General features: G+C 42.0%; 1 protein-coding gene across 4 annotated transcripts in view; it reads right to left on the bottom strand.

Moving 5' to 3' along the window:
* Positions 1–24,638, bottom strand: part of Rap1gds1 (Rap1 GTPase-GDP dissociation stimulator 1) — a 151,959-nt gene that overhangs the window by 104,663 nt on the left and 22,658 nt on the right. The window lies entirely within an intron of this gene.

Below are 24,638 nucleotides of genomic sequence, written 5' to 3'. Positions count from 1 at the left end.
TCTTTCCTTGTGAATTCAACATGTGCTCCGCAGAAGACATCACCTTTGTTCTTCCAGCACTTGGTTTCAAGTTGAGAATGCAAATGTGCCACAGATAGATTAGGAAAACATGCTGTTACCTTTCTTGGGAAAACAATACCCTAGTGTTACATCAGAGAAAATAAGGGATATGGTAGTGATTCCCCAACACGGAAATTTGGCCAGAAAAAAAAATATTATTTATACATTTACCTGAGAGCTAGAAACAAGACAGATGAATAGGAACTACAAGAAAGAAGATTAATAATTAAAAATGTTTTTAAAACCAGGTATGACAGCACCAAGAATTAGAAGCAGGCGGACCAGGGATTCCAGGCTAGCCTATGCTGAGAGCATAGAGAGAGACATTGCTTCAAAAGCAACAAGAAACACGGTTTTTAGTATCTGGGTTGTTGGTGATGAGGGAGCTAGCTCGAGATGGTTCAGGGGAAGGCACCTGAATTCAACAGCTGGGACCCACATGATGGAAGGAGGTTCCTTTCACCTCCACACACTTTGCTGTGGCCCTTGTGTAAACACACACAATAAATGTAACTAAACATCTTTAAATGATGCTTTTCATAAAGACTACATTTATTAACAAGAGGCTGGGTTAGTAAGTTGCTTTAAAACAGTCGTTTGGTAATACTGAGAGGACAGCGGCCAAAGCAAGCCGTGAGTGTCTTGGAAGACATTAAAGGGTTTGTTTCCATACCTTAACTGTTTCTTTGTGTGATGCTTCAATCTAATCCCAGGACTTTAGATAGGAGGCAGCCTGTAGCCCCTATGGTCACATCCGTGACCCCATTCTCCGAGTCAGTAAAATCCTGTGTCTCCTGCATGCTTTCTTCTTTTTGTTATGTACAGCAGTGCATCCTTCCTCCTGATTTCAGACTGCTTTATCTTTCTCTCCATTCTAATGTCGTCATTCCTTGTCCTGTGCGTTCTGATGTACCAAAGCCACAGGACGGTCTCTGGCGTCATTCATTGGGTGCTGGCCACAGGTTTACATGTGTGTGTTAGTTAGTTAAAAAAAAAATTAAAAAGTTCATGAACTAAAAGCATTGGTTCTACTAGTATGTGCATTGTAAGAAGTCATTCAGAAGTCATTTAGAATATAAGAAGAGTAAAAATTCATTCTGTGTTACACAGAGCAACATGTTACATAGCGTTATGTAACATGATTAAAAGAAAAAATTCAAAGGCTAAAGAGTTGAAAATTTTATTAAGTTGAACTACAAAAGTCAGATTATTTCCCATTGCCTTCGATTCTTTTATGAGTATTCCCTTTTGATCTGAGTTAATTTTATGTTAACAGCAGTTAATAAGTGTTCCTCCATCAGGTATAAAACAACTGTAGCATTTCTGATGAAAAATTATAAATTTTTCATTTACCTATCAGTTTCCATATCAAATAATCAACTTTTAGCCTCTTACAGAAAGAGTATTTATTTTGCTGCATCAAATATTGTGCTAGGCTTTGGAAATCAGTCTGGCGGTTCCTCAGAAATCTGGGCTTGACACTTCTGGAGGACCCTGCTATACCACTCCTGGGCATATACCCAGAGGATTCCCCGGCATGCAATAAGGACACATGCTCCACTATGTTCATAGCAGCCCTATTTGTAGTAGCTAGAAGCTGGAAAGAACCCAGGTGCCCTCAATGGAGGAATGGATACAAAAAATATGGTATATTTACACAATGGAGTACTATTCAGCCATTAGAAACAATGAATTCATGAAATTCTTAGACAAATGGATGGAACTGGAGAACATCATACTAAGTGAGGTAACCCAGTCTCAAAAGATTAATCATGGTATGCACTCACTGATAAGTGGATATTAGCCTAGAAACTTTGAATACCCAAGACATAATCCACATATTAAATGATGTCCAAGAAGAATGGAGGAGTGGCCCCTGGTTCTGGAAAGACTCAGTGAAACAGTATAGGGAAATTCCAGAACAGGGAAGTGGGAAGGGGTAGATGGAGGAACAGGGGGAGGGAAGAGGGCTTATGGGACTTGCGGGGAGTGGGGAGCCAGAAAAGGGGAAATCATTTGAAATGTAAATAAAAATATATCGAATAAAAAAAATATTGTGCTAGGAAACTTGAAAATGGGGAGGGGTGCTACTGATGTAAAATTTGCTTCATAAAGGCACAAAATCACAGTATGAAAATGTTATAAACCTAGCTTTAGGATAGGTGCTCAGCATTTGACCACAGCACCGTAGCACATAATGAGCTCATCTGAATTTGAACTGTTTCCTAATATTCTAATGGGTCTGCCTACATTCAGGAAGCAGACTGCCTTGTTCTAGACATCGGTAATCGATGTGCAGGCCCCTGACATTCCACACGTTATTCACTCCCGCTGCCCTGGCAGCCCATAACAACAGAAGAAGAAAAAGGACATATGACTTTCACTCCACCTAAGCTAGCTTCCTTAAAACTCAAGAGAATCACACAGTGCTTTTCAAGTGGCAATGAGTAAGTTCAAATACTAGTCTACTTCCATATTAAATGATCCAACATATATATTAGCCTAGATATTTGCACTTGACCGTTAGATTACTAAAAATATGAGGTATTCAAAGGTATGTCTGGAGGTCTCTTGTCTCATAATGTCATGTCAGGCCCCCTTTTAATCTTATTATTTATTTGTATGTATATCATGGCTTCTATATCAGTGTTTTTATGGGGTTCCTGAGTTTGTAAACAAGTAGGTTTCTTGTGCTTTCTCTCGGGCTCTTTTCCTTTTGTTTTGTTCAATTCTGATGTTAGTTTTTGTTTTATTATATTGTATATTATGCCATAGAAGCCTGTTTGTTTTCCATGAGAGGACTGGGTGGATCCAGGTGGAAGGGGAGGAGCTGGGAGAAGTGTAGGAAGGGAAAATCTTAAGTCAGGATATGTGATGTGGGAAAAAAAAATCAATCAATCTACTATCAAAAGGAGGTATATGGGATATTTTCATTTCTTCAGTTACGGCTGATTTGTGATAGTGCAAAATGACCGCAACCATGGAGTCAGGAATCAGTCGCGTAAGTCTGGGGATGACACTGAGTAGGCACACTGCATACCCAGCAAGCGTAATTCAATCCTGTAACTTCAGGAGTCAAGCAGGACAGTGAGGCCTGTGATCCAGCACACAGCAGGAGACAGTGGAATCAGAAGGGGAGGGTCACGCTTGGCTGCTCCACAAGTTCGAGGCCAACCCTCCATACATGAATCCTATCTCAGAACAAAGGAGGGCAGGGGAGTAAGAATGATAATGCCTTTGGCCTTAGCAGTTTTCATCAAGATCTTACTCTATGCCCGTGTGTGTGTGTGTGTGTGTGTGTGTGTGTGTGTGTGTATGGTGTATGTGGTGTGTGTGTGTGGTGTGTGTGTGGTGTGTGGTGTGTGTGTGTGTGTGTGTGTGGTGTGTGGTGTGTGGTGTATGTGGTGTATGTGTGTGGTGTGTGTGTGTGGTATGTGTGGTGTGTGTCTTATATTCAATTAAAAATATGTATCTGATGCGTGTATATTTTAAATACAATCACCCTATGAAGATGTGTTCCTGCAGCTGTCAGTTTGGATCCTTCCTACTTCGTAGCTATCCTGCCTTCACTCTGCCGACTTTAGGGAAAGAGCTAACTTCCTTTTCTTTTCCTTTTGGGAAAAGAACTGGGTATAACAGTGTAGTCTCACTTCCAACTCAGTTTCCCTGCCTGATTCCTGGCTGCTGGGACTCGTTATGTGCGACATTCCCAACTCCAAAGCTCATTTCTTTCTCTACTGCAACTTCAATGTTTCTATTATTTTCCCATTCCAACGATGTTACAGTTGGGGATAAGATCTGCATACATTTATAACTCAAGAAAATTAAAATCGTAGTAAATAAGGAACAAGGGAGATGGAGTGGCTCTGCCTTTATCGACTTAGCATGAAACATACGTTTATGATGAAACGTTTCCTTTGGCTTTAGTTAATGAAAAAATCCAGAGCCTTGTGTTAATTAAGGCAACGATCAAATTTTTCCCCTCAAAGGGGAATAGTTTATTTTAAATACCAGCTTTTTCTAGCTAGATTAAAGTCCTCTTAAGGGCAAATGTTATGAACCTCAAATACTTTTACATTAATCTATGATTTCTATTCATATGTATTAAATCTTAAAATACCTAAACTCACGAGATAGTACAAATTCATTATGAAAATCTAGGTTAAGTGACACTTTTAAAAGCATGAAAAAATTATAATCAACAACGTTGAATATAAACTAGTGCTTAATTCATAGAGGTATATTTTAAAGGCTCATGAATGACTATAGTTATGAAAATATTTTTAACTTTGATGCATAAATGCTGGAGAATTTTAAATTTTTATTTACATTATTTGTGTAATGAATGAAGCATGAAGGTGGAAGTCAGAGGACAATCTGCTGGAGTGGAATCTCTGCACCCACCACGTAGTCCTGGAGATGAAAGTCCAGACATTAACGTTGGCAGCAAGCACCCTTACGTTCTGAGTAACCTCGCTGTGGGACAGTAACACCATGCAGGAAGCTGGTAAGGTAGAGTGGGCCTGAGACCTGGAGATTCAGTGGGTAAACACCTGAGACTTGGGCGACTCCCTGCTCCCTGCCAAATACGCTTCCCTTTCTAGGCATTCCTCCCTGAAAAAGGAATTTAATCTCAGGTCCACCCTGGGAAGTTGGTAGGTATGGTATGCATCCATTTTCCACGATGAACATTCAATTAACAGTTTAGAACCATGGACTGTCTCTTTCAAGAAGATCCGCCATGGGGAACCGCCGTTTAATTCTCCCACAGAAGGCCTCTCTGTGCTTCCAGCCACAATCTCCACCAAGCTGAGGACAATCACCACAGCTGAGCTAAGCCCGAGCGCCCCATTTCCCGTGTCCCGGCCTGGAAGGCAGGGAGCCCCAGTTTCAGCTTTCTCACCCCGGAGCAGCGGCTTGGTGCTGAAGCCCAGCACCCACCCGGAAATGGTGCGGGATAAGCGCACTGGGCTCAAACTTGCCTAGTTTTGCTTCCCGAGTGGCCAGCCTGTTGACAAATTTTCTAGTAAAATTAATCATTTAATGTAGTTTTGAAGTCTTTGGTAGGTACATATTACTATTCCAGACCATAATCTATGCTTCCTAGGCCAATTAATTGATAAACATTTTCTCAATTACATTCTTATCAATCTTAATTATTTTGTACTAACTGAAGTCAGCATTTGTTTTTTTAATAAAGGTCATGCAAATTATCTGAACCTCACTATTACATTCAGTATAAATTTTCTACTTTCTTCACTTAAGAAAAAGTTCACCGATTGTTAGTGCTATTCAACAATAATTTTATTAGCTTAAAATAATAAAAACAGTAGACCTTTACTATTTTTAACAGTAACTGATTTGGATAAGAAGGACTTGGCATTTAAAGTAGTTGTTTTTTTTTTTTTCAAATCCACTCTATTCAGACTGTTTTTTTTTTAAATGAAAATGGAGTTTTACATAAAATCAAGGCATTGCATTTAATGCAGACTCATTAAGACTACTATTAATATCAGAAACTAAAATACAGCACCAGATATCTCCATGCTTATTACTAATTTGGAAGTTTAAGCCAATGTTAGTTTTATGGGAAAGATGCAAGAAGATCATTGTGTAGCGTTCTGGCTGAAAACTCCAAAGAAAATATAATTCCAGAGAATAGAAAATCTCCTGGTACTTTGAGAGAGATTTGTCTTAATTAAGGGTTTTTTTCTTTTCCTTTATTGATTAAAATGCCAGATGCAGTGCAATGTATGGAGAAAAACAGTTCCACATTTGTAAAACATCAAAGGAAGTCAGAGTAGAAACTCAGCAGGAACCCAGAGGCAGGGCCTGAAGCAGAGGCGCAGAGGCTGCTCACTAGACTTGCTTCCCACTACCAGCCCAGGGACAGCCCTGCCCACAGCAAGTGGGCCTCTGTTACGCTGATCAACAATCAAGAAAATGTACCACAAGCCTGCCCATAGGCCAATCTGGTGGGGCTCAATTGAGGCTATGTCTTCCAAAATGACTCCGGTTTGTGTGGACATAAAACTAGGCAGCCCCAACATAACCAGTAAAGGCACGCGAGGTGCTCATGCCCCCTAAGTGTGGCTGTGTGACACTCTGTCACTTCAGGGCTTTGTCCACAGAAGACAACACCATTTGAAGCACCTTGACTTTAGACCCCGACGCTATGAGCCAAAACAAATGTCTGGTTTAAAGCGCCTGTCTCAGACTAACAAAATAACTAAAGCATTGTGTTTGACCCAGATTTTCATGTTTTGAACACAACAGCATTACCTTTTGAGAAGCTATTAAACCACAAAGAACCAGTTGCTGTGCCTCCTACCTGCAATCTCCCTGCAATTCCAGTTCTCAGGAGGTTGAAGCAAGAAAGGCTCCTCCTACATTTGAGGCTAGCCTGAGTTACATAGTGGGTTCTAGTCCAGCCTGGGCTACAATGTAACACTATGTTTCAAATTTTAAGAAAGGAAAGACAAAACCACAGGGGTCAGTCTTCATGAGTGGATTAACAGCATATTCAGGGTGCTGAACGCCCTCTTACTCTGAGCTACTTGTCTTCTATCACCTGAGTGCCAAGGTACTATTATCAAGACTATAGGATAGTTCAGTAGTCTCCATTCCTGCTGGTACCTTGATGCTGAGGTTTACTTGATTCTGCTGCCACAACAATGCTACCACCTACGGTGGTGGAGAGACATCTATTCTACCACGATGGAGAGACATCTATTCTATCACGATGGAATCCTGAGTAGGCAAGGGTTAGAGCTGCTTCCTTGCAGGCTTCCCGCTCTCCTCAGCAGCGCCAGAGGCTTGAAGGCCAGGTTTTCACAGTTCAGCATCTTATTACCCCAAGCCCGTGAAAGCTCGAGGTCTACGGCTCCAAGGTTTCAAAGCCACAGGCTTACTGCCCTAGTCAAGTTGGAGAGAGTTCTAGGCTTTCGACCCACTTAACGTGCACAAGGCAGTCCGTGTGGCGGCTTCCAAGCTTCAGATGTTGGTGCCCGCAGCTCTCAAGTCTGAGCAGGTCTCGACTCTTCCAGCAACTAGAGCTTAGTCTTGACTCTTCAAAGCTTTCTTCATACAATACATTTTGACCATATATTCTCCCGCCCCTAACGCCTTCTCTACGTCCTCCCCGTCTCCCTGCCTACCTTTGTTCTTTCTCACTTGCTAGAACCAAAACTAAATAAATAAGCAGAACAAGCAATAAAAGAAATGCCAAAACAAAATAAAACAAAACACTTCCCCTACACACACACACACACACAAAGATTAAATTCATTTTGTATTGGTTACCTATTATAAATTAACAAACCTAAATTTTTCTTGGAGCAGAACAAACTGACACAATAAGATAGTGCTTACAGGAGCTTCTCCGTATGTGAAAAGTATAAGTCCTAAGACCTGTAAGATGTTTGAAATTATAGACAGAACCAGACTACACTACACTACACTACACACACACATACACCTGTAACTTCTCCTTCATATATGATTACCCAGCATTATGACTTTTGTACATTGTGGCCATTGTTAATATAAAAGTAATCCTAACACGAGATGTGAAATACCACAACAGCCATTCTGATTCAGTATATACATTTATATTAAAATTAATATATAATATATGCTACTTTCCTCAAAACACACTTACCTAAGGTGAAGTTTAGCTTATAATTAAGAGATTAGCAATAAACAACAATAAAACAAAATAGTTAACTCAAAAGGTACGTGAACACCCTCTTGTTCTTTCACAGTACCTTGCTGTTCAATTCTCTCTCTCTCTCTCTCTCTCTCTCTCTCTCTCTCGAGATAAAACACGGCCTACCTGGCAAGATAAAGTGAGGCTTAGCACTATCTGGCACAATACACTGTGACCCACTAGAACTCAGTTTCTGTTCACGTTTCCACCCACAAATTTAATGTTCTTTCTATTTTTTATCACCTACTCATCTCTAGCTTAGTTTAAGGCACAGCAGTGCAACTAGCATAAGTCTTTCCTTCTCCAGTTTATGGGTGGAAAAGATTTGTTTTTTTACCACAGACCTTTGTAACAACGGCACACAGTTTTTAATTTCCATTTAGTGAGAACCCCTCCCTTTTCACCTAAAGGGGGTACATGGTGGGCTCTCTTTAGGGTACTCAGATGGCAAACATTACCACTTTTGAGTTGGGTGCCATTACTAAGTAATATAAGGGCCACTGGAGCACGAGTAAGAAGATCCTAGCAGGGTCAACCTTTCAGACAAGCTGATCTGACACAGCTCCTGAAGGACAAGCAGGAGAGGCACACGCTGGGGTGTGACAGGAGGAAAGGGAGCAGCTCCTTGTAGTGCTAATGTGAGAGGCAAGCACGCTAAAAGTCAGGAGTTCTTTAAAGAACTTTCATATTTGTGTACCTTAGCCAACAGCAACTGCTAATAAGGAAGACTCTCATACATGACAAAAGATGTCAGTTAACTTCAAACACATAGCCTAGACTGCCATACGTGTAGTCTATACCAACAGCAACTCAGTGCTAGAATGAGCAATATTAAAATAAAATCTGAAAATCCTAATTTTACTGTGGGTCATGATGACATGAACCTGCTGAGTCCTTCTGATAGAGGCCAGTCTTCCTTTATTTGTAGGAAGTTTATCTTATGTATTGTTTTGACCGTTTTGTCTTTAGGACTCTAATTACATGTACCTGTACAGGTCTTTGACATTAACCATCTCCTCTCTGATTCATTCTTTTTTATCCTTTGTTTTCAACCTTTTAGTTCCCATATTTTCAGCCACGCTTAATTTACTGTAAATTTCTAAAGTGCTTGTCACGTTTTTTCCTCTCTTCTGATCAATCCTAACTTTACATCTTCCTGGTGTTCACACACTTAGGTTTTACTGCTTCTGACTCAGTTTTCCCTTTTTGTTACCAAAAGCTTACTTAATGGTATTAGTGAAGGTTACAGTGAGTTGGTTGGTTGTTTTTGGTAACTGCTTCATAGATCGTTTTTTTTACTGGGGAAAAGAATGTTTTCAATACTAGAATATTTTGGTTTTGTTTTCTGCTTTCTTCTTTATACACCTCAGCTGAAACCTTGATTCGCTGAGTAATTTCACCTAACATATACACAGTGAGCGTAAAGACCTGGGATGAATACCTAGACTTTCTTTCACAAGCTCTTGTCTAACCAAACCAAAAGCAGCCCTCAATGTAGTGTCAGTTACTCTTCACTCACAACTTGACTGACTTTGCAATCATCAAGGAAGCTCAGAGGAACACATCCCCTGGTGTCTGTGAGTGTGCTTCAAGAGACAAAAGAATCAGTGTGAGAAGACACATTCTGAGTTACTCGATGGGCTAAGTGGGAGTGAGGCAGAACAAAAGAGGAGGAAAAGAAATAGCTAGGCCAGGGTGCTCCCCTCCGTCCCCAGCCTGCCTTGCTTCCCTTCCTGTCCCTGTCTCTCCAGGCTGCTTGGCTTTTCAAGATGTAAACCCCTTTATATCACCGCTTTCCTCCTCCTCCTCGTGACGGACCCAACCTTCTGAAACCCGATTCAAAAATCAACTTTTCGGGCGGCGGCGGCAGCAGTGGCTGCTCCAGCTGAAGGGCCATCAGCAGTGGAACCAAGGCGACACAGGGTCCAGTTAGGCCCTGCGCCCACGACCACTGACCTTCGCTGACCAGCCGGGCGGCAAGCAACTGCAGTTCTGCGGAGCCTTTCGCTGCACGGAAGCCACTTCAGAACTCGGCTGCCCGCCAGTCAGGAGAGACTCACCGCCATCTTGATCCCGGGCTCCAGAGATCGGTCAGACTGAGGTACACAAACATAATCCTAGGCCCAACACCGCAGGGGTCTGAGCCAGACGGGCGTTGGCCTGCACCCAGGCCCTGGGCTGTTCGAGTGGCCATCGGGGCGCCAACCCAGCCAGGAGTCTTTTTTTTTTGCCCCGGCCGGTGCACGCGCCGCCATTTTGCCTACAGGAGCCAGAGTGCTCAGGAGGGCAGAGACTGCTAACAAGCGTAGCCTGAGGCTAACAAAACGGGGGTCTAGGCCCCAAAAGGCACAGGACTGACCCCAAGAACTGGGCGGCTTGGTGGGCCATCTGTGTGTCAACCCGCCCAGGTGGTTATTAGCACAACTGACTCTCCCGGTGCTTTCGCGGAGCGCGGACGCGCACGCCCGCCATCCGGGTCACCTGGCGGACCCAAATAACAGACATAGCCCTAGGGGAACTTTGCTCGGACCTTGGCCTCCCAGGCGTTTGCCTGGACTCAGGGCCCAGGCGACAAGGCTAACCTAGTGTGCGCCAGCCCGGTTGGGGAAATCGGCTGCCCAGCGGAGTGAGCGGAGCACAGGGGAGGTCACAGCAACATTCACCTTCGGAGCTCCCTGGGGGTGCACACGGGTTCCACCTGGTCCACAGACACAATCTGGGGCAAGGCCTCAGGCAGAAGCCCCCAGCTCAACTCTCTCCGCTTCAGATCAGCCTGGGTGGCCGCCACATCTCCAGGTCCCTCAAGAGGCTAGTGGGGGCTTCCGGGCGGCCAGCTGGGAGAAGTCGGTGTGCTCCAATAAATCCTGCGGGCCCCAGCGGGAGCCTTCAGGTGCCTGCTTCGGGATCTGAACAGCCTGGACAACAGCACCCTGTCTATAGGCAGTGCAGAGTGTAAGCTGTGCACCAGAGGCCAACAGGGAAGGGGCAGCTTGCACTGGTGAGTCCAGCACTGACAAGACCAAGTAACACCAGTGAGAGCTAGATGGCAAAAGGCAAACGCAGAAACGTCACTAACAGAAATCAAGGCAATATGGCAACATCTGAACCAAATTCTCCTCTACCAGCAAGTCCTGGATACCCCATCACACCAGTAAAACAAGATTTGGATTTAAAATCACTGGTCATGATGCTGGTACAGGAACACATGAAGGACATTGAGGAGAAAATGGATCAAAAGTTAGAAGCCCTTGCAAGGGAAACACAAAAATCATTGAAAGAAATCCAGGAGAATACAAAAGCCAACAAGGAGGAAATGCAAAAAACACTTAAAGAAATACAGGAGAACTTTGCTCAACAGGCTGAGGTCATGAAAGACGAAACACAAAAATCTCTTAAAGAAATACAGGAGAACTTTGGTCAACAGGCTGAGCTCATGAAAGAGGAAACACAAAAATCTCTTAAAGAATTACAGGAAAACACAAACATGCAAGGGAAGGAGCTAAGCAAAACCATCCAGGATCTAAAATCAGAAGTAGAAACAACTAAGAAAACTCAAAGGGAGACAACTTTGGAGATAGAAAGCCTTGGGAAGAAATCAGGGGACAGAGATGCAAATATCAACAACAGAATACAAGAGATAGAAGAAAGAATCTCAGATGCTGAAGATTCCATAGAAACCATGGACTCAACAGTTAAAGAAAATGCAAAGTGCAAAAAGCTTGTAACCCAAAATATCCAGGAAATCCAGGACACAATGAGAAGACCAAACCTAAGGATTATAGGCATAGATGAGAGTGAAGATTTACAACTTAAAGGGCCATCAAATATCTTCAATAAAATTATGGAAGAAAACTTCCCTAACCTAAAGAGAGAGATGCCCATGAATATACAAGAAGCCTACAGAACTCCAAACAGACTGGACCAGAACAGAAATACTTCCCGTCACATAATAATCAAAACACCAAATGTTCTAAACAAAGAAAGAATACTAAAGGCAGTAAGAGAAAAAGGCCAAGTAACATATAAAGGAAGACCTATCAGAATCACAGCAGACTTTTCACCTGAGACTATGAAGGCTAGAAGGTCCTGGGCAGATCTCATGCAGACTCTAAGAGAACACAAATGCCAACCAAAACTACTATATCCAGCAAAACTCTCAATCACCATAGATGGAGAAACTAAGATATTTCACGACAAAACCAAGTTCACCCAATATCTATCCACAAACCCAGCCCTAAAAAGGATAATAGGAGGACAACACCAATACAAGGAGGGAAACTCCACCCTGAAAAAAGCAAGATAGTAACCTTTCATCAAACCCAAATAAGTTAAGCAATCAAATTTAAAAAATAACGTCAAAAATGATAGGAAGTAACAATCACTATTCCTTAATATCTCTTAACATCAATGGACTCAATGCCCCAATAAAAAGACACAGACTAACTGACTGGATACATAAACAGGACCCTACATTTTGCTGCTTACAGGAAACACACCTCAGGGTCAAAGACAAACACTACCTTAGAGTAAAAGGCTGGAAGACAATTTTACAAGCAAATGGTCTCAGGAAACAAGCTGGAGTAGCCATTTTAATATCAGATAAAATTGACTTTCAACCCAAAGTCATCAAAAGAGACTCTGAGGGACACTTCTTGCTGGTCAAAGGAAAAATACAACAAGAAGAACTCTCAATCCTGAACATCTATGCTCCAAATGCAAGGGCACCCTCTTTCATAAAAGAAACTTTATTAAAACTCAAAGCACACATTGCACCTAACACAATAATTGTGGGTGACTTCAACACTGCACTTTCCTCAATGGACCGATCAGGAAAACAGAAACTAAACAAGGACACAATGAAACTAATTGAAGCTTTGGACCAATTAGATTTAACTGATATATATAGAACATTCTATCCTAAAACAAAAGAATATACCTTTTTTTCAGCACCTCATGGTACCTTCTCCAAAATCGACCATATAATTGGTCACAAGACAGACCTCAACAAATATAAAAAGATAGAACTAATCCCATGCCTCCTATCTGATCACTATGGAATAAAAGTGGTCTTCAATAGCAACAGAAACAACAGAAAACCCACAAACACATGGAGATTGAACAATACTCTACTCAATGACACCTTGGTCAAGGAAGAAATAAAGAAAGAAATTAAAGACTTTTTAGAACACAATGAAAATGAAGAAACAACATACCCAAATCTATGGGACACAATGAAAGCAGTGCTAAGAGGAAAACTCATAGCCCTGAGTGCCTCCAAAAAGAAAATGGAGAGAGCATACATTACCAACTTAATGACACACCTGAAAGCCCTAGAACAAAAAGAAGCTATTTCACCCAGGAGGAGTAGAAGGCAGGAAATCATCAAACTCAGGGCCGAAATCAATCAAGTAGAAACAAAGAGAACCATACAAAAAATCAACAAAACTAGGAGCTGGTTCTTTGAGAAAATCAACAAGATAGATAAACCCTTAGCCAGACTGACCAAAGGGCACAGAGAAAGTATCCAAATTAACAAACTTAGAAATGAAAAGGGAGACATAACAACGGAAACTGAGGAAATCCAAAAAATCATCAGATCCTACTACAAGAGCCTGTACTCAACACAACTGGAGAATCTGGAGGAAATGGACAATTTCCTTGACAGATACCAAATACCAAAATTAAATCAGGACCAACTAGACCATCTAAACAGTCCCATAAAGCCTAAAGAAATAGAAGGAGTCATAGAAAGTCTTCCAACCAAAAAAAGCACAGGACCAGATGGTTTCAGTGCAGAATTCTACCAGACCTTCAAAGAAGAGTTAACACCAATACTCTTCAAACTATTCCACAAAATAGAAACAGAAGGAACACTACCCAATTCCTTCTACGAAGCCACAATTACGCTGATACCAAAGCCACACAAAGATCCAACAAAGAAAGAGAACTTCAGACCAATTTCCCTTATGAACATCGATGCAAAAATACTCAACAAAATTCTTGCCAACCGAATCCAAGAACACATCAAAACGATCATCCACCATGATCAAGTAGGCTTTATCCCGGGAATGCAGGGTTGGTTCAATATACGGAAATCCATCAATACAATCCACTACATAAACAAACTCAAAGAACAAAACCACATGGTCATTTCATTGGATGCTGAAAAAGCATTTGACAAAATTCAGCATCCTTTCATGCTTAAAGTCTTGGAGAGAACAGGAATTCAAGGCCCATACCTAAACATAGTAAAAGCAATATACAGCAAACCGGTAGCCAGCATCAAACTAAACGGAGAGAAACTTGAAGCAATCCCACTGAAATCAGGGACCAGACAAGGCTGCCCCCTTTCTCCTTATCTTTTCAATATTGTACTTGAGGTACTAGCTCGGGCAATTCGACAACATAAGGAGGTCAAAGGGATACAAATTGGAAAGGAGGAAGTCAAACTATCATTATTTGCAGACGACATGATCGTCTACCTAAGTGACCCAAAGAACTCCACTAGAGAGCTCCTACAGCTGATAAACAACTTCAGCAAAGTGGCAGGTTACAAAATCAACTCAAGCAAATCAGTGGCCTTCCTATACTCAAAGGATAAGCAGGCTGAGAAAGAAATTAGGGAAATGACCCCCTTCACAATAGCCACAAACAGTATAAAGTATCTTGGGGTGACTCTTACCAAACATGCGAAAGATCTGTATGGCAAGAACTTCAAGACTCTGAAGAAGGAAATGGAAGAAGACCTCAAAAAATGGGAAAACCTCCCATGCTCATGGATCGGTAGAATCAATATAGTTAAAATGGCCATTTTGCCTAAAGCACTATACAGATTCAATGCAATACCCATCAAAATCCCAACTCAATTCTTCACAGAGTTAGAAAGAGCAATTATCAAATTCATCTGGAACAACAAAAAACCCAGGATAGCTAAAACTATTCTCAGCAACAAAAGAAAATCTGGGGGAATCAGTATCCCTGACCTCAAGCAATACTACAGAGCAATAGTGTTAAAAACTGCATGGTATTGGTACAGTGACAGGCAGGAGGATCAATGGAACAGGATTGAAGATCCAGAAATGAACCCACACACCTATGGCCACTTGATCCTCGACAAAGAGGCTGAAAACATCCAATGGAAAAAAGATAGCCTCTTCAACAAATGGTGCTGGTTCAACTGGAGGTCAGCATGCAGAAGAATGCGAATTGATCCATCCTTGTCTCCTTGTACTAAGCTCAAATCCAAATGGATCAAGGACCTCCACATAAAGCCAGACACTCTGAAGCTAATAGAAAAGAAACTGGGGAAGACCCTTGAGGACATCGGTACAGGGAGAAAGTTTCTGAACAGAACACCAATAGCGTATGCTCTAAGAGCAAGAATTGACAAATGGGACCTCATAAGGTTACAGAGTTTCTGTAAGGCAAAGGACACCATCAAGAGGACAGATCGGCAACCAACAAATTGGGAAAAGATCTTCACCAATCCTACATCAGATAGAGGGCTAATATCCAATATATATAAAGAACTCAAGAAGTTAGACTCCAGAAAACCAAACAACCCTATTAAAAAATGGGGTACAGAGTTAAACAAAGAATTCTCACCTGAAGAACTTCGGATGGCGGAGAAGCATCTTAAAAAATGCTCCACTTCATTAGTCATTAGGGAAATGCAAATCAAAACAACCCTAAGATTTCATCTTACACCAGTCAGAATGGCTAAGATTAAAAATTCAGGAGACAGCAGGTGTTGGAGAGGGTGCGGAGAAAGAGGAACACTCCTCCACTGCTGGTGGGGTTGCAAATTGGTACAACCACTCTGGAAAGCAGTCTGGCGGTTCCTCCGAAAACTGGGCACCTCACTTCCAGAAGATCCTGCTATACCACTCCTGGGCATATACCCAGAGGATTCCCCACCATGTAATAAGGATACATGCTCTACTATGTTCATAGCAGCCCTATTTATAATTGCCAGATGCTGGAAAGAACCCAGGTATCCCTCAACAGAAGAGTGGATACAAAAAATGTGGTATATCTACACAATGGAGTACTATTCAGCCATTAGAAACAATGAATTCATGAAATTCTTAGGCAAATGGATGGAGCTAGAGAACATCATACTAAGTGAGGTAACCCAGACTCAAAAGGTGAATCATGGTATGCACTCACTAATAAGTGGTTATTAACCTAGAAAACTGGAATACCCAAAACATAATCCACACATCAAATGAGATACAAGAAGAAAGCAGGAGTGGTCCCTGGTTCTGGAAAGACTCAGTGAAACAGTATTTGGCAAAACCAGAACGGGGAACTGGGAAGGGGTGGGAGGGAGGACAGGGGAAGAGAAGGGGGCTTACGGGACTTTCGGGGAGTGGGGGGGGGGGCTAGAAAAGGGGAAATCATTTGAAATGTAAATAAATTATATCAAATAAAAAAAAAAAAGAAAAAAAAGAAAAAAAAAAATCAACTTTTCCTCGTCTCTGGCTAGTATTAGGGTCATGGTGACACAAAATTAATTAATTAATATAGCGTGTCTTACATTTTGTGCTCTTCTTACTTCTATAGACACTTAACGTCTCCTTCTTGCTTCCCCTTTTCACCAGGTACCCAGGAGCTTCCAGGAACTCCTTCACTCCCGATAATGGTCCTCTTGCTCAGCACCTGAGATGTGTGCACCTTCTTTGTCAGGGAAGGGTGTCACAGGACCTTGCATGCTTCCTGGGCTTTCTTGAGCTCCTGGGTTCAAGTGAGTCTTCAGCCTGCAGCTCCTCCCTCTCCAGCCTTTAACTGGACCCACAGCAAGCTGGAACCACCAGTAGGCTTGGTTTCCTGTGTGCTTTCAAACAGTCAGTAATCCAATCTAGACTAAGACAAAAGTCTCAAAGCTGCCCTACCCAGTTTGGAGTTTCCTTTCTAGAGAACAATGAAACGGTGTGCGCTCACCCTTGGGTACATGGTTTCCTGTTCTCTTGTTGAGTAGCTTAGGCAGTCGAGGCAAAAATCTCCCTAGAGAGTGTCTTTAACTGAGTAAGCTACACTTAGACCCTTAGTTTCCCTTTTCTCTAATAATGTGAAACCTACCTCCTAGTTTAGATATGATTAATTGGTTTATCTTATTTCCTAATTGAACTGTCTGGAGTTAAGACTATCATTTGGTGGAAGTCTTAAAGACTCACTTCATCAGAACTACCAATGTCTTTTTACTTGACTGCTTTAGTTTTTCTTTTGTTATGTCCTGCATTTATGTATGTGCACATGTGCATGCCTGGTGCCCACAGAGGTCAGAGGAATCTGGAGTTCAGGGTGGTTATGAGGCCCCTGTGATGCTGGGAACCGAATCTGGGTCCTGTGCAGGAGCAAGGAGTGCTTTGGCTTGCAGTCATCTCTTTAGCCCTCGTTCACATCTTTTAAATGGAGTTGGAGTTTGGGGCTGTCAGATTCCCTGGAAGTGGAGTTTACAAAGTTGTGAGCTGCCATGTAGTTGCTGAGAATTTAAATCAGGACCTCTGGAAGAGCAGCCACTGCTCTTAACCACTGAACCGTCTCTCCAGCCCCTCACATATTTTTGAATGCTTTGTTTCTCTAGTAAAAACCTGTAGTATATCATTAGTATTAGTCATAAACATATAATGAACCATGGAAACAACTACTAAGAAATATAATATAAATAAAAGTAAACAACTGATTTTAGCCTGCAGAGAAAATAGCTTCTATTTCTGTATTTGATAATGGGATTAAAAAAAAAGTGAAATCTATTCTAGGCAATGCCTTTTTTTTTTCATTTCTCCATATAGCAACAAGCCTACATTCATTAAGAGTAAATTTAGTGGGGCTTTTGATATACATCTGCTGTTCCAGTCCCTTATATATAAGCTAGCCTTGTTACTACTAAAGGCAAAGACACAAAGTTACATGAAAAACTTGTGCACAAAAGTATGTGCTTAGAATTACAACCTGGGTGGAAGTCAAAAAAACGGTAGAGTGAGCTACGGGAGAACTACCGAATAACCGGAGAATTTACCAAGTCAGTGAGATTAGCAACACAGAACCACACAGTGTTTACTAGATATTAAACAAACAACTTTGTGTATTTTTTAATTATGAGCTATTTATCATTAGGCAATTGACTGAGATATTTAAAAACAAATACACACACACACACACACCAAAAAATGAAGACAATCTAACTGCCCAGGATAAGGGTTCAAGTTATGATCAGGTAGAGATTGTTTCATAGATGACAACACTCCCCTCCCTTCCCACAACCCAGGAGAGACGTACCAGTATCATGCTTTAAAATGAAATAAAATTAACAGGACTTTTACAACTATGAATATAATACTAATTTTTTCTCATCTCTGCATTTTTAAACTAGTAATTTCTCTTGCAAGGTGACTGAGACTCCAAAACGTTTGGATGCCGCCAGTTATTAAATTCTAGAACTCAGCAAATGCTTGCTGAAAGTTATGTGGCTATAAGCAGAACCAAAGGAAACCAGAACCAACAGCCTGATGCCTCGGCTGGTGGCCTTCGTATATTTACTAAAAATGTTTAAAAAGTGAGATCAAAGCATTTGTATGAGTGAATGTTATTAATTTAGATCAGAGATTTATACAGAATACTTGCTTAAGCAAAATGTATTCTAGTGAGCATTTAAGTCTTCTAATTCTTGCCTTTAAAAATTGGTGTGGGTACTAAACAAATGAAGGGCGGGAGCAAACAAGAAATCCACATTAAAACCATATATCAAGGTTAAGAAAAAAATTCTGATGTCAGTAGCATGAAATGGACAAGGTAACGTCAATGTAGAGGCAGTTAATAGAGTATGTGGTTCTCTATCTAACACCTACTAACCCTGTGAGCTACAATAAAGTCTGACCTGGCAAGATGAACTTTGCCCAAAGGTTATCGGGGTAAACAGATACTTTCTGCTTGGATTTACGTCCTGATACATAGAAGAAAACCTATGCCTGGAACTGTTAACTGACCTAGAACCCAATACCGTGGGCCTCCTAGGCCCCAGCGGTGAACCTACTATTATTTTGCTAAACTAAAACAGTATCAAGCTCTCAGTCCTCACCAAAGCAGTTTCTCTGTGCAGCAAACAGTATTTAATGCAGAAACTCACAACTGGCCAAAGCACAGAGATCAGGTGGCTGTGGGGTCGTCAGAGACCAATGGGACATGTGTACCACTTCCCCTCCACCAGGGCTCAGGGAACACAGGAGGAGGGAGGGGGCAGAGATGGTTAAGTGTCATAGGTTGGGAAGGACACACGAACTCATGGCACTGTGGTTACCTGTACAAGACCTGCTCAAGATCTTGCCAGCCAACATTCCAGGATGGCAGAGGCTGGCTCACAGACTCCGGGTCCCCCTAGCTGAGAAGCTCTTGGTAATTCATGGTCACTAGGGAAGTTTTCTTTATGGGTATATTTTCTGGTAGGTGGGTCACACAGCCCCCGACCAATATGTATATGGATACTACAAAATTGACTTGATCATTAAATTAACTGAAGATATGAAGCCGGGGGAGGCTATATCCTGCAGAAGTTAGGGGGAGGAACAGGAATGAAAATGACAAAAATATATTGTTTGCATGTATAAAACTCTCCAAGAATTAGTAAAAGGGAGCCTGGTGTGGGGGTGTATAGCACTTAGAAGGCAGAGGTAGGCAGATATTCAAGTTCCAGGACAGCTATGACTGTTAGTGTGACCCCGTCTCAGCACAGAAAGAATGAAAGGAAAGTCATGCAGTGGTGGCGCACGCCTGTAATCCCAGCACTCTGGGAGGCAGAGGCAAGCGGATTTCCGAGTTCGAGGCCAGCCTGGTCTACAGAGTGAGTTCCAGGACAGCCAGGGCTATACAGAGAAACTCTGTCTTGAAAAAACCAAATCCCCCCCCCCCAAAAAAAATGAAAGGAAAGAGGGTAAAATGACAGTAAGGTATCTGAAAAGGTCATACGGATTCATATTATTTACCTAAAATTACATATAGTACATATAAATATGAATAATTTAAATGGAATTTTTCCACCTGGTTTGGCAGTACTTATGCCCTACCCCTAAGCCATAGACTATATAACAAAACCCCCAGGCCAGACATGGGACGCCCCTTATGAGCTGTTTGTCAGAGGAGCCCAAGAGATTCCCAAACCTTTATAAGGCATTGTCCTTGCTGCCTCCTGGGGGATGAAGGTAAGTTCTTACCGCTGAAGATGCCATGTGCTTTGGACACAGAGCCCAGAGGGTCTGAGCCTTAGCTACCCTGGAAGCCACTACCCTGAGAACTAGCTTTCAGGTACCAGAAGCTGCAGGCAGGCTTCCAAGGGGAGGGAGTCACCAACAGTCCTACCCAGCTATGATGCTGGCCGACATAGCATGATGACCCTAAAGGCATAGCAGTGACACTCTGGCGTCCACCAACTGCTCTCTAACTGGACTTCAGGCCTTCTCAACACTTGGGAAATCACACCTTGCACCAGAAACCTAACCAACTTCTTGGGGCTGGGGAAGTCATAAATCTGGAAGAACCTACAACCACCACTCTTTTCTAAACCAGCATAATTCCTAAATACCTTTTAAACATGTATTCTTATTCCCAAGTGTAAGTGTTGTTAGCATTCTGTCTAAGCTCCACCCCACAGTAGCCTGGCAACAGCTGGGTAGGCCTGACCCACTATAAAAGGGGCTGCTTGCCCCTCCTCCCCCCACCCCTTGCTTGTCTCTTGCCCTCTTGGGCTTTTCTCCTTCCCTTCCCCCATCTCTCCATGAGGTCATGGCCAGCCTCTCCTCTCCCTCTTCCTCCCCCACCCCACCCCTCCCACCTCCCTCCCTTCCCCCCCCCCTCTCTCTCTCTCTCTGCCTCTACTATCCTCTTAACTCCCCTCCCCGCCCTGAATAAACTCTATTCTACACTATACCATCAAGTGGCTGGTACCTCAAGGGGAAGGGATGCCTTGGCATGGGCCCACTGAGGTACCCCCTTACCCCCCCCACCTCACCCCCATAGAACATATTCTTATATCACTTCATCTTTTTATAATCACAAGTGTAGTTTTAATGTCTCAAAAAAGAAGCTTCTCTTTGCAATAGATGGGCACCATCATAGAAAACCACAACCAGTAAGGATGTGAAAAACAAATGAAGGTGTGATGCCCAGCCCCTGACTGACACAACTGCAACCCAAGGCTCCGGGAACACAGTGGGAGGCGGGGCAGGAAGACTCTAAGAGAAGCAGGAGTCTGCTATGAGACTGTGTCTCCTAGAAATGTCACCGATGCTACACCCATGTCTCAACAACATGGCTGCCCAGACAAGACTCAAACAAGACAACACTGACAGGCATGCTAACAAGGAAAAGGAAAAGCTCACAGGATCCTGAACCTAGACAGAACTAGAGGCATTAAGGAATGCTGAAAGCAGGAAATAGTCTCCTCAGTGGAGAGCCTCCATATTATTAACCAACACAAAGGGATCAGCCCTGAAATCATGTGTGGGTGGCCAGCCCAGCATACAGGGTAGACTGAGGCAGGCAGCAATAGGTGGTCTTGGTGATTGTCGAGGCAAAGTTGCTTACTACCTATTTTTCTCTTCCTTTAACTCTTGCTATTTAAGGCCACTGGCTGTGGTAATTAACTCCTGCTCACAGCTGCAGGGAATTAAGAAAAAAAGCTTTAGTTACTTGGTTCTTTTCTCTCTGGCTCAAGGGCTCCTTCTCTGGCCAGGCAAGAGGCTTAGAGTTGTTTAACTCTTCGTGAACCAGAGAGAAAAGAAAATAGAAGAAAGGAAAAGAGAAAGAGGCATGCCAAATAATAATGACAATAATAATAATAATAGCAATAACAATAATCATATAAAAACCAAAACCCAAAGCAACACAAACCACTCACTTACTCTGGGGGAGGCAGAAAAAAGCAGCTCCAACAAACCTTTCTTTCGGTTCTCAATATTTATACCTTCTCTAAAAATTACCTCATATGACTGTCAGAACCATTACAACAGGATAATTGATTACATGATTTTCTAAACATTCTTACATTCAATAAGTTCATAGGGAATTAAGGCAATAGTTCGTGTCATAATGTGTAAGGAATTACAACAGCAACGTTTACATGTCTTTCTATTAAGACTAGTATCTGCCTAAGCATTCATTATCTTCTAGGTCTGTAAGTTCATTATAAGCTTAAAGCAATAATTTTTATAGCACAAGTTAGCACAGTTTCATCAAGAGACAAATCATCTGCCCTGTGTCTTACTAGTTTTGAAGTTTCCTATGAATAAACTAGTCCATCATTTATTTTTCTGTCTTTGTACCTACATCGTCCATTCCCAGTTTATAAGCTTTTGTTACCAGATAATGACCTTGTTCTTAACCTAGAAAGAATGTTTTCCTTGATAGTATTTGTTCTAAGCCTGCTTTCTTATCCTAGAATAATTAGCCTGTGACACATGATTATAGGGCTCCCTCCATTTGTAGTTTTAATTCTATTAGGGGTTTGATATTATATCAATTTAGTAATTCCATAAAACCATTATCAGGAATTATGCCCAAGAACCATTAGGCTATGTAATTGTGACAGAAAAGGCATATCAGCAGCAAGAAGCAATCCTGGGATGAAGTCTGAGGACCACCCTGCATCTCAGAGCTCACCCATCACACCCATGCAAAAAGGTGGGCCACCTCCAGAAAACCCACTCACTTGCCTTAGCCTTTCCTAGACGGCTTCTGGAGAGCAAGGGCTTTAACCTTTCCTTCCCTTAGCCACTTCCCTTCCTCAACCCTAGCCTCAAATGCTTTCCAGAGGAAGACTCACGCTTTCCACCTGTTACCAAGGAAACCATCTTTATATCGTTTAGTTTCTAAAGCTAATGGTTTCCTTTAAAAATTCCTTTTTCCTCCCCCAAATGAACATAGAGAGAAAGCGAAAAAATGAACTGACAATGAGAAACAAGGGAAGGTGATAGCAGCACAACTCTTCAACAACAAAAAGGACTGATCCTCAGTTTCTTTAGAGAAGTGTGTCATTGTGGAAAGCTGCCTACAGAAGCACTTGTAAAATCAGGTCACCGTGTTCTTTCTGGTTCTAGACCAGCGCTATTGAAGAGAACTTCCTATGGCTATGGGGATCTTTTACAGCCGTGAACTTCCCAAGTCATCAGCCAGCAGGCTACTGGAAAACAAACAGGGAGAGCATTTGAAGCTTTGCTTACTTGCACTAAGCATGAAGAGCCATGCTCCTACTGTGGTGGCAGCACAGAAGCAGACATTTCCTTTCTGTTTTCTTTACCATCTTGAGCATTGTACAAATATTCTCATTGAGTAACCTCTGTAAACAGTTACAATATCAAAAGGAAAGGTTAACTGAAACTCAACTTTAAAGGATAATTTTGAGTATGAATCTGAAATGCCCTCCAGCCTCATGTGTGGATGCTGCCTGGCCCTTAGGTTCAATGCTATGGGGAAATGGTGGAAACTTCTGGAGTCAGTACTGGCTAAAGGAGGTTGTAGTGGCTATTCCTGGCTGTCAACTTGACTATATTTGGAGTGAACTACAATCCAGAATTGGAAGGCTCACCTGTGATCGAGATCTGAGGCTTGAAGACATAAGTTTCTGACCTGCATGTTAGCATGGAGATCTTGAGGCATAGTGGCCATGAAAAGCTTAGACCCAGGCAAGGTAGTACAGGCCTTTAATCCCAGGAGACTAAGGCAAAGAGATCTGAGTTCAAGGTCATCTGGGACAAAGCAAATCCAAGGTCTAGGCATGGTGGAACACACCTTTACTCTGGGTCACACCTGCTGGAGACCTACATAAGGACAATAATGGAAGACGGAAGATTCGCTCTCTCTTCACCTGCTTGCCTTGTGGGACTGAGTAACTGCTAGATCCTTGGACTTCATTCACAGTCTCTGCTGACCATTGTTAGGGAGTTGGACTACAGACTATAAGTCATCAACAAATTCCCTTACCAAATAGAGACTGCCTATATGTTGAGTGACTCTAGAGAACCCAGAGTAATACAGAGGTTAATTAGGAAGGGTTTTCCTTTAAAGGTCCCAGTGCCTTCCTTTGTCTCCGTCCTAGTTGTTAGTCACTGAACAACACTGCTCTACCACAACCTGCCAGGATGGACTGACACAGGGAACCAAAGCAAGCACTTCCTCCCTCTGAGTTGCTCTTGTCACAGTGACAAGTGAATACAGTATAGCTTCAAAATGTGCTCTTTTTCATGAGGTAGGAGCACGGCTGTAATTGATTAATTTACATCTTCTAGGCAGCTTAATAAAAACTAAAGTAAAAAAGAAAGATCACTGCCAAGTGCTTGAAATTGAAACAGTAACAATATGTGCTTTCCTGAACTCTTCAAAGGCTACATAGTCCATGAGGAGAACAGAATAATCATATACAAATACAATGAAGCAGGTTATGGAGACAACCAAAGATCATTTTAATCATTCACGTCAAATCCACTTACTATGATAATATAGAAATCAGTGAGTAGAAATCTGTTATATCAAGTGCAATAATGTATTGTGACAGTCAATGAAGAATTACATGATTACTCTTTAGAGTTATTTATCAGACTCTGAACTTCAAGCTTGGCCCTAGGTTTTGAGAAATGCTTGTTATGACTGCTGATGGTTCTTTCCAATTTAATCTATATATAAATATATAATCTTAAAATAAGATTCTTTTAAAAGCTAAAAGAGAAGTGCTAAGAAGAGCAATGTTAAGCATTTCAAGTCCCCTTTAGTTTCTCCTGTCTCCTCCTCACACATAAACAATTTAGTCTCTTGTGTTTTGCTGTTATAAAAGCACTAATGTAGGTGTCGTAGGGAAAAAGCCATAATGGCCCCTCTGTGGGGC

This window comes from Apodemus sylvaticus, chromosome 4 (genome assembly GCF_947179515.1).
Source record: "Apodemus sylvaticus chromosome 4, mApoSyl1.1, whole genome shotgun sequence".
Lineage (NCBI taxonomy): Eukaryota > Metazoa > Chordata > Mammalia > Rodentia > Muridae > Apodemus > Apodemus sylvaticus.
This window is presented reverse-complemented; position numbering and strand designations above follow the sequence as displayed.